General features: G+C 48.2%; 1 long non-coding RNA gene across 1 annotated transcript; it reads right to left on the reverse strand.

The window, feature by feature from the left end:
• Positions 1-668: 668 nt before the first annotated feature.
• On the reverse strand, positions 669-4,070 carry LOC134481096 (uncharacterized). The gene is made up of 2 exons (XR_010056318.1): positions 3,500-4,070; positions 669-1,476 (listed from the first exon to the last, which is right to left on the reverse strand). It is a non-coding gene; the product is annotated as an uncharacterized LOC134481096 (long non-coding RNA).
• Positions 4,071-9,872: the final 5,802 nt, after the last annotated feature.

Below are 9,872 nucleotides of genomic sequence, written 5' to 3' on the forward strand. Positions count from 1 at the left end.
GTAAGGTGGAGATGCTGGTGACCCTGAATGTGTGACTCACGTAGGTCTTAGATGCATGCCAGGACAGTGCTGTAGTGTGTGTGGGTTTACTATGATGGTTATTGGCAACCGAGATGTCGATAAGGTTAATGGGGAAGATAACATGATAGGACCTATCTTGTTTCATGTGTGTGTGTGTGTGTGTGTGTGTGTGTGTGTGTGTGTGTGTGTGTTTGGGGGCGATGTATGTGCAAGCATGAGTTATGTGTGCATGTGTGAGGTGTGCATGTGGTGTGTGTGTCCGTGCGTGTGTGTGTTTGTGTGTGTGTGTGTATGTGTGTGTGTTGTTGGTTTTTGAGACAGGGTTCTGCTCTGAAGCCAAGGCTGGTTTCAAATTCCCAATCCTGCCCCCAGACCCAGAGCGCTGAGCTTTCATTTTAAAGTCTTAATATAGTTTCAGACCAGAGAATGACAAGGAGGGAAAAATAATTGGTGCCTGAAAAGAGCTTTGCAAAGACTACGAGTTCGTCTTTGAATAAAGAATGATTAGTCCTATTTTCAGAAAGTTTCACTACACAGCTAGAGGACCGATGGTTCTGTGTCGAAGAACACAACGAGTTTTTGCTGCTGTGAATGGCGCTTTAAAAACTACAGGTTGTGACTCATTAATGGGCCACAGACCAACTTGATAGGTCAAAAACAGCTTTGCAAAAGCAATAATAGAAAACAGAATGCATGCTTTGGAAAGGGAAAGTCATGCCTCTGACATTCCTGTCCCGTTTTTTTCAAGCTCACATTTATCCTTGCGCATGAGCATACGCTGCACCCTCTCCCTTGGGTCACCAGGATGCGCATTTCTGACCAGAAGTTCTGGTTTCACAAGTGTGAGAAACACTGCTTGAGGGAACTCGCTCTGCTTCTTGTCCTGCAAGCTGGTTGGTCACGGGGTGAGCCTTTTCCAGGATCTCTGACATTCTTGCCTTTCTGTGAAGTTACGAGGAAGTTAAAGGAAATCTTCCCCATTTGGGCATTGTGGTCAGATGTCTTTCCAGGGCTACAGTGAGTGAAGAGACTAAAACCATTCCTCAAGGGTTAGCCATGGGGGGGGGGGTTAGGGGGGTGGGGATAACTGGCACAGCACAGCCACACAGCTCAGCAGCTGCGGGAGGCGACTCCAGATCCCAAAGTACTTAGTGTTTCCAAAGCCAGGGAGTAGGAGGAGGGATGAGGAGGTGTGAATTGGTGATCTCCATAGTGCCGCCTACCGCACTGCCTCTGAGAGTCACGCAGTTGACAAGCTGCCCACCGCTCATTGGCAATGCCCCTGACTACCTCACCAATATGTGTCTACTGCTTCCTCTCTCGTGGGTCACCGGGATGTGCACTTCTGGCCACAAACCCTGGTTTCACAAGTGTGAGAAACACTGCTTCAGGGAACCTGTTCTGCTTCTTGTCCTGCAAGCTCGTTGTGTCTTCAGCTGCCAATCATGGAATCATCTGGAAAGGAAAAGAAGTTGCAATGTCCGTCAGAAAGGGGAGGCTCCCGCATTCTGCAGTCACCTCTGCTGAACTGCTCATCCTGTACCCAGCATGGAGGAGGGGTGCTGCTGGCGCATCATTTGCAGTTTAGTGCCAACAGTGCCACACACCTGTTTATTTGGGGCAGCCACACCACTAACCCTGTGTTGCCTGTTAATTTCCCTCACATACATCTTCCAGTTCCCAGAGAAAGGTGAGAGAACCAGGAGTATGATTATGAGGCCCCAAAGCTGTGGTACAGGGACCAGAGAAGCCAGGATGAACTTGTATTGTTTGAATCTAGTACTTTCCTTGTCATTCTGGTCAAATACCTGCCAGAAACCTTTGAGACAAAGGGGTTTATTTTGGCTCAAGGCTATGCTGCCCATTACGGTGGGAAATGCATGGCGGAGTTCACAGAGGTGGAAACCAATTGCAGAGGGGGAATCCAAGAACATGCTGGGAGCAGAGCTGGGATATAACCTTCAAAGTGCCCAACACACACACACACACACACACACACACACACACACACACACACACACACCAGCCAGGCCTTACCTCTTATAGGTTTCACAGCCTCCCAAAACACAGCCACCAGATAGGGACCAAATGTCCAAAGCATGAGCCTATAGGGGCCATTTCAGGCTGATGCCATTGCAGCTCCAGTGTGGCCAGCTTTGAGGAAGGTACGAGTGAGGAGATTCAGGACACTTGGAGGCATGGAGGTTGATAGGGTGAGCCCTGCACTTATGACCACATTTTCTCTAACAGTTTACTCTGTGTGCTCTGTTGTCACTAACTAGAAACATCTCCCTTCCCACTACATCCCAGTGCGCACACATCTGTTTTTCCAGATGTGTGGCTTGGGACTCAAAGTATTTTGGCAAGTATGCATTTTGGTAAGGTCAACATTAGAAATGTCAATATTAGAATGTTTTTAAATGAGTGTTTTTTTTCTCTGGTGAGCTGAAACTTTTTTTTTAAAGGCCCTTTCTTAGGGGACTCTGAACACATTTAAAGGGAGGACAGCAGTAAGTAGGCACTTTGTCTTGAGAGATTAAGGAAGGAGGCGTTTCCAGGTCATTGTTGGCAGGGGGTTGGGTGGACCAAGTTCAGTGTTCCCTAATAGGCAGCACTTTGACTTTATCCTTGTTGATAAAGAAAAGAACTAGTGCATTTTAAATTTTAATCCAGAAAGTGAAGAGCTTGGCTTTATCTAGTAGAAGCAAGTTCTTCACATGAAAAAAAGACAGGTTACTTCTACATGCTCATACACACAAGCAGCCTAAGGATTCAGAGGCAAGAGAACGGAACAATGATTTGGAAGCGTCCACACTGACTGCGGTGGTGGTCTCTGGCAGCTGAGAAAAGAAGCTCCAAGTCTAAGGCTTGAGCCCTGCTGGGATCTGTAGCAGTTTGTGTGTGCGTGCGTGCGTGCGTGTGTGTGTGTGTGTGTGTGTGTGTGTGTGTATGCGTGTGTGTATGTGTGCATGTGTGTGCGTGTGTGTGTATGCATGTGTGTATGTGTGCATGTGTGCGTGCGTGCGTGTGTGTGTGTGTGTGTGTGTGTGTGTGTGTGTGTGTGTGGCGGGGGAGGGGCTTACCTTCCATCACATCCCGCTCTGTGTGTACAATAAAGTGTCAGGAGCATATGCGATGCAGCAAAACCGTCCCCCTCCCACGCTATTACCTGGACATTTGGAAACACCAGATTTCATTTGAAAACTGCAAAAGCAAGGGACGGAGGCTTTAGCTAGTTCAGTAGCAGAGTATGTGCTTCACACATGGGGTCTGCTTCAGTGTCGCCCCCACAGCTGACACACACCATAAACAACGCAGTAGACGTTAGAACATAGAGTATGGAACTGGATACAGAGCTCGGCGCTACAGCGTCTGCTCGGCAGACACCAACTCTTGCTTGCCATCCCCAGCACCTCAGAAGGAAGGAAGGAAGGAAGGAAGGACAAGCATTTGGTGTCCACTCAGGACAAATACATACCCAAACGTCCCTGTGATGACACTGCCTGCTCTTCCAGGAACATGCTCAAGGCCGCGGATTTAGCACGAGAGCTGGGCTTCCGGTGGCGGGCTGTCTGAAGAACTGGAATTCAAAAATGTGTTCTCTTCCATCCAACATGCTGCTATGAGGGCTTTCATCTGTTGAGGGGAATCACGGCCACTTTTTGTCTTCTCCTTGTTCCAAACAAAGATGGAAACAAGCCTCGTGTCTTGGCGTACTATTAATGATTCCTCTATATTACTCTTTTAAACTTCTTATTCTTAGATTTTAAAAAAAAAATTATTTTATTTGTTTGTTTTGTGTTTGGGACAGGGTCTTTCTATGTGTCCCTGGCTATCTTAGAACTCACAGTGTAGACAGGCTGGCCTTGAACGCCATCTGCCTTTGCCTCCCGAATGTTGGGATTGGAGTGCTCTGCCACACCTAACCCTTTTAAATTTTTCAAAGACTTTTTATTTTTACGTGTATGAGTGTTTTACATGCATGTATGTCTGCATACCATGTGCAAGTCTGGCGGCGTCAGAGCCAGAAGAAAACGCGGAATGCTGTGGTAGTTTGAATAAGAGCCCCCCCTCCCTCCCATAGGCTCATTTATTTGAATGCTTAGTCACTAGGGAATGGCGCTATTTAAAAAGATTAGGAAGTGTGGCCTCTTCTTAGTGTTCTAGTCCTGTGAAGAGACACTATGATCACTGTAACTCTTATAAAGGAAAACATTGAATTGGGGGCTGGCTTAGAGCTCAGATGCTTACTCCGTCACTCCACTGCCACTGTGGCAGGAAGCATGGAGGCACGCAGGCAGACATGGTGCTGCAGAGGTAGCTGACGGTTCTATATCCGGATCTGCAGACAGCAGGAAGAGAGAGAGTGACACTGGGCCTGGCTCGAGCATCTGAAACTTCAAAGCCCATCCCTGTGACACACTTCCTTCAACAAGACCACACCTCCTTTTTCTCCCCAATTTATGCTTCTCTTGTACAATGCATCCAGACCACTCTTTCCCTCCTCCCACCCTCCCCTGCTGCCTCTTCTGAAATGAGCAGGCCTCCCAGAAATAACAGCCTAAGAACATAGGACAAGATGGTCATAAACAAGACTAGGCAGGATTGCTTATCAAGGCATCCCAATAGGAGGTCGAATGTCCCAAGAGCAGGCAAAAGGGTCAGAGACAGTCACTGCTCCCACTGGTAGGAGTCCCATAAAATCAAGCTACACAACCGGAACTATAAGCAGAGGACCCAGCACAGACCCATGCAGGCTCCTGGATTGTTTGTTCACTCTCTGTGAACTCCTATGAGCCTTACTTAGTTTATTCAGTGGGTTATTGAGGGACTCTGAATAGTAGGTTGGCCTCCAGTTGAACTAAAACTACAAGCCCCAGAAACCTTGAAGGGATGGTAGGAGCTTCGCCTGCTCATGGGCACCAGGCTGCTGTTGCTAGCTGCAGCCTCCCATAGATTTGTGGCCATCAGTCACTTAAGGGCAACACCCCAAGCCCCTCCACAGGTAGAGGACACCGTGACCACAGGTCTTGTAGACTCAAGACAGATCTCCATTACAATGAGGTACCTGAAGGCCTGGAGGCTTAGCCGATAACCTGTCCTTCCCAGACATTCCTCCCTGCAAAAGGTATTTAATCTCAGGTGCACCCTGAGAAATGGGGCATGGTTTTACACATCCACTTTCCACCATGGCAATAATTGATTTGGAGCCGCAGATTGTCTCTTTTCATCAGGATCTGCTGTGGGGAACCATGAAGAAGGCCTTTGCCTATAGAGCTGCCTTCTCCTGTGGAAGGCCTCTCTGTGCTCTCAGGGGTGACTGACACCAAGCCTAAGACTGCCGTTGTCAAGCCGAGGACTCTCACCTTGGGACCAGCCAGAGCTCCCCCCCCAGCCCTGGGCTAGATCCAGCCTGTGGGCCACCACTCTGTTCTCACCTCTTCCGTGGCTCCCAGTGGTGCCTGCATGTCCAAGAGCCTCAGAACCAGACGGCCTGGCTCCTCGCAGGCTGGCGGACCCCCAGAACCAGCACCATTGTCCCTTGCCTCAGACTGTGCTTTCCCTGCTCCCAAGCAGTGCTCTGGGTCTTCCCTATGGCCCAACACCAGCCTGGTGACAGCATGGGGTAAGTGTAGTCAAACTCCCTGTGTCCCACCTCACCAATCAGCAGAGCCCTGTGATGGAGGGAACAAGGGACCCACAATCCTACAAGTTATATGTATTTTTTAATTTTACATGTATATTATACTTATTTTAATTCTCCTCACTGCCCCCCTCATAGTTACCTCCTCCTACAATCCTTCCCTCTACCCTTCTGCCCAACTCTGTGTGGGTGGGGCCATCTGGGTATCCCCCTCACCCTGGCACATCAAGTCTCTGTGAGGCTAGGCACATCCTCTCCCACTGAGTCCAGACAAGACAGCCCATCTGAAATGACATATCCCACAGACAGGCAGCAGCTTTCGGGACAGCCCAGGATACATTTCTTCAGGGCCCACATGAAGCTAGAGCTGAACATGTGCTACATATGCAGAGAGGCCTAGGTCCAGCCCATGTGTGCTCTTTGTCTCTGAGAGCCCCAAGGATCTAGGTTAGCTGATTCTTGGTCTTCCAGTGGGGTTTCTATCCTCTCAGAGCCCACAGTCCTTCCTCCTGTTCTTCTGTGAGAGTCCCCAAGCTCCGTCAACTGTTTGGCTATGAGTATCTGCATCCGAGTCAGCTGTTGGGTTGAGCCTCTCAGAGGACAGCCATGTTAGACTCCGGTCTGCAAGCATCATGGAGTATCATTAACAGTGTCGTGGATTGGTGTTTGCGAGGCCACATCTCCTAACCGTGCCACCGTCTATGAACCTGTGGAGGCTGATTTTATACAAACCATCCCAGGTCTTGGATGAATGTGTCACTGGGATGGGCTTTGACACTGGGAGTTGGCTTTGAGGGTTCAAAAGCCCAAGTTCTCCCCCACCCCGTCCAGTTCCGGATGGACCTCCCAGCTACTGCTCGAGTGCAGCCCTGCATGCAACTATGCTCTGTGCTGTGATGATAATGGGATATAGTTCTAAAACTGTACACAAGCCTTCAACTAAATGTTTTCTTTAGTAAGAGTCGCCTTGGTCATGATGTCTCTTCACAGCAATAGAGCCCTGACTGAGACGGATGCCCTGGGATTAGCGTCACAGAGAGCTTTGAGCTGCCTTGTAGGTGCTCAGACTGAACCTGGGACCCTCAGAAGACAGAATGTACCCTCAACTACCAGACTGTCCTTGTTTGGTATTTTAAATTTCAGGACAGGTGCAGAGTATACATGATGAAAAGAGACTAATTCAAAACTCTGTGATCGGGGTTGGGGATTTAGCTCAGTGGTAGAGCGCTTGCCTAGCAAGCACAAGGCCCTGGGTTTGGTCCCCAGCTCCGAAAAAAGAAAAAGAAAAACAAAACAAAACAAAACAAAACTCTGTGATCCACAGGTATGAGAATAATAGTTCCCAAAATTTTAAGCTGAAAATACTTGTTCCTATTATAAAAAGCAATGTATGTGCTAAAAAGCAAAGTGGAAAAAAAAAAAAAAAACCAAACCCAAAGAGACATGCATAGTAGCACAGAGACATGCCGGGCACAGTACCTCATGCCTGTAATCTTGCCATTCTATAGGGAAAGGCAGGTCGATCATGAATTTGAGGCCAATTTGGGCTACATAATCAGACCTGTAATAAGTCCTTCACACTGCCTTCTACATGAGAGATATCATTTCTTCACTTTTTTAATGTAACATTTATATTGATTCTCTGGGAATTTCACATCATATGTCCCAATCATACTCACCTCCCAGTCCTTCCATGTCTGTGCCCATCCTTGTGACCCCCTCGGGGAAAAAAAAAAGGCAAAGTAAAAATGAGAGAGAGAGAGAGGGGGGGGGGGGAGAGAACTCATTTGTGTTATCTATATAGGAGCATGGTCAAACGCTCAGTGATTCTTCCCATCCTGTTTGTGCATAGAAGGTTGTCAACTGGGAGAGCCACACTTCAGTATCCCCAGAACACTTCTTGTGAGTTCTCTTTGCTGCCTAGGCTGTTACTGTGTGTGTGTGTGTGTGTGTGTGTGTGTGTGTGTGTGTGTGTAGGGGAAGGGGAGATTGGCTAGGGAGAGGGGCTCCCAGAAGCCTTCCACATCACCTCCTCTCACCCTGCACACAGGTCACATCCCGTATCATAGCGAACGCAGCCTTCTTGTTTTCTGCAGCACAGACCTGAAACATGGCTCCCAGCTACAGCGGGACTACAGACCCAGACAAGGCCCTCGGAGGCAGCCTGGACCACAGATATCATCATGGCCTTGGGCAGCAGGCCACTCAGGTCATCATTCCCCCATCAGCAGTGCAGGGCCTATGGGCTCTACCACAGCTTTGGCAGCACAGACCATGGACATCCGCTTGACCCTTGGTGGCAGCATGGGCCATGGACATCAACACAGACCCTGCTTCTTATTCCTTACCTAGAAATAATAATACACTGCGGGCTACTCTGTAGCTGTGCTGTGATTTGCCTTTGGGGCTGAATCCAAAGCCTTATGCCTGTGGTCTCTACCACTGTGCTAGTCCTGGCCCTGAGATGCTGGGTTAGCCACTGGATTAGAAGTTTAGTATATCCCCATTTTCTACTTTGCTAACAACATCGTAGCATGCACTCACATATGTTCGCATATCTTTTTCTTAGGGTAAACTCAGAATACACAGACACATATTTTGAAGTTATGACGTCTATTGCCAATTTGCTCCTAGGGTCTTGTCCAGCCAGCCGTGAGTGTACAGAGCCTCTCTGCCTGCACAGCCTTACCAGTGGTTAATGTTTTTGCTGTTTCCTTCTGGAATGTTATTTATCTTCTCACGTCTTAAGCTTTCAGGGCTGCCTAGAAGCCGGGCTCCTCTTCCTAAGCCAAGACCTTCGTTACCTGTTTTCTGTGCAGGTGGGAAGGAAGTTTGGGGGTCGAATTATCTGCTCTGCTTTGCAAAAGGAGGAGCGTGTGTGTGGCAGACGTGCCTGTTGGTTGCTAAAAGGGATGTAGGGGTAGCACATGCCTTTAATCCCAGCACTAAAACACTAAGGGGTTGTGGGGGACCTTGACTTCAAGTCATCCTCAGATATGTAGCAAGTTTAAGGCCAGCCGGAGAGTCATAAAGACCCTGTCTGGCGGGGCGGGGTGGAGGGAGGAGAAGGCGAAGCAATCAAGCAAGAGAAAAAGGAAGAAAAGGGACAAGGCAGAGAGCTCAGTCAGGAAAGTACTGAGCCTATGGACCTGAGTGTGGGCCCCAGCACTCACATAAGAAGCAGGGCAGGGCTGTGTCTGTAATCCCAGAGCTGGGAGGGCAGAGACAGAAGGATTCATGGAACTCAAAAGCCAGCGGCCTGGCCTAATCTGGGAGCCCCACATCTCAGTGGGTGGCCCTGTCTTTAAAAAAAGAAATATAGATGGCTCCTGAGAATACCTGAGGTTGACCTCTGGCCTCCATGTGATATGTGTCTCACACTCACACACACACACACACACACACACACCCTCAAGCACGCACAAACACATTCACACAGACTCACACAGGTGCACACACACCTGAAAACAGAAATACCCATTTCACAGAGGAAGCAACACAAATGGCCAAAAAGCATGTGGAAATGGTTTCAATCTCATTGACATTTAAGGAACATACATTATAAAGTCAGTATCTGTGATAATGTTATAAGACGAAACTCAGAACTTTGCTTTCTATACGTCAGATTAGCAAGAATCAAAGCGTCTGACAGCATCGAACACTGGTGGGCGCGTGTGGGGTGTGAACTCACAGAAGGTGGCCTGAGTGCATATTTGTTAACTGCTCAGCAGACAAGCTGCCTTCAGCCTGGCATTTCTGCTCTTAAGGATGCTACCTGGGGAGACTTTTGCAAATGTGCACGGGAGACACGGATCAGACTGATAGCAGCAGAATGGTTTCTGAAAAGAAAACTAAAACTGAAATATAATGAAATAGCAGTGGAGAGGAGTATGAACTCATTAATGAGTGAATCTCACCAACACGATTTCGACTACAGAGCAGAAGGTTTTGGGAGAATCATGAAGCTCTGTCTCCCTCATACAAAGTGGAGAAATGAGAAGAAATAAAGGATACATAGATATCGTTGATGCACACATAAACGTAAAAACAAGGGCTGGAGATGTAGCTCTGTAGAGCTGGGGGGTTGGTGTAAGTGAGGAGAGGGCATAAAGGAGGAGGGTGAGGGAGAAGAAAAGAGAGAAAAGGAAAAGCTGCTTTGTTAACTTTTCTATTGCTGTGATGAGACACTATGACCAAGGAAACGTAG

Source organism: Rattus norvegicus, chromosome 11, assembly GCF_036323735.1.
Source record: "Rattus norvegicus strain BN/NHsdMcwi chromosome 11, GRCr8, whole genome shotgun sequence".
Taxonomy (NCBI): Eukaryota; Metazoa; Chordata; class Mammalia; order Rodentia; family Muridae; genus Rattus; species Rattus norvegicus.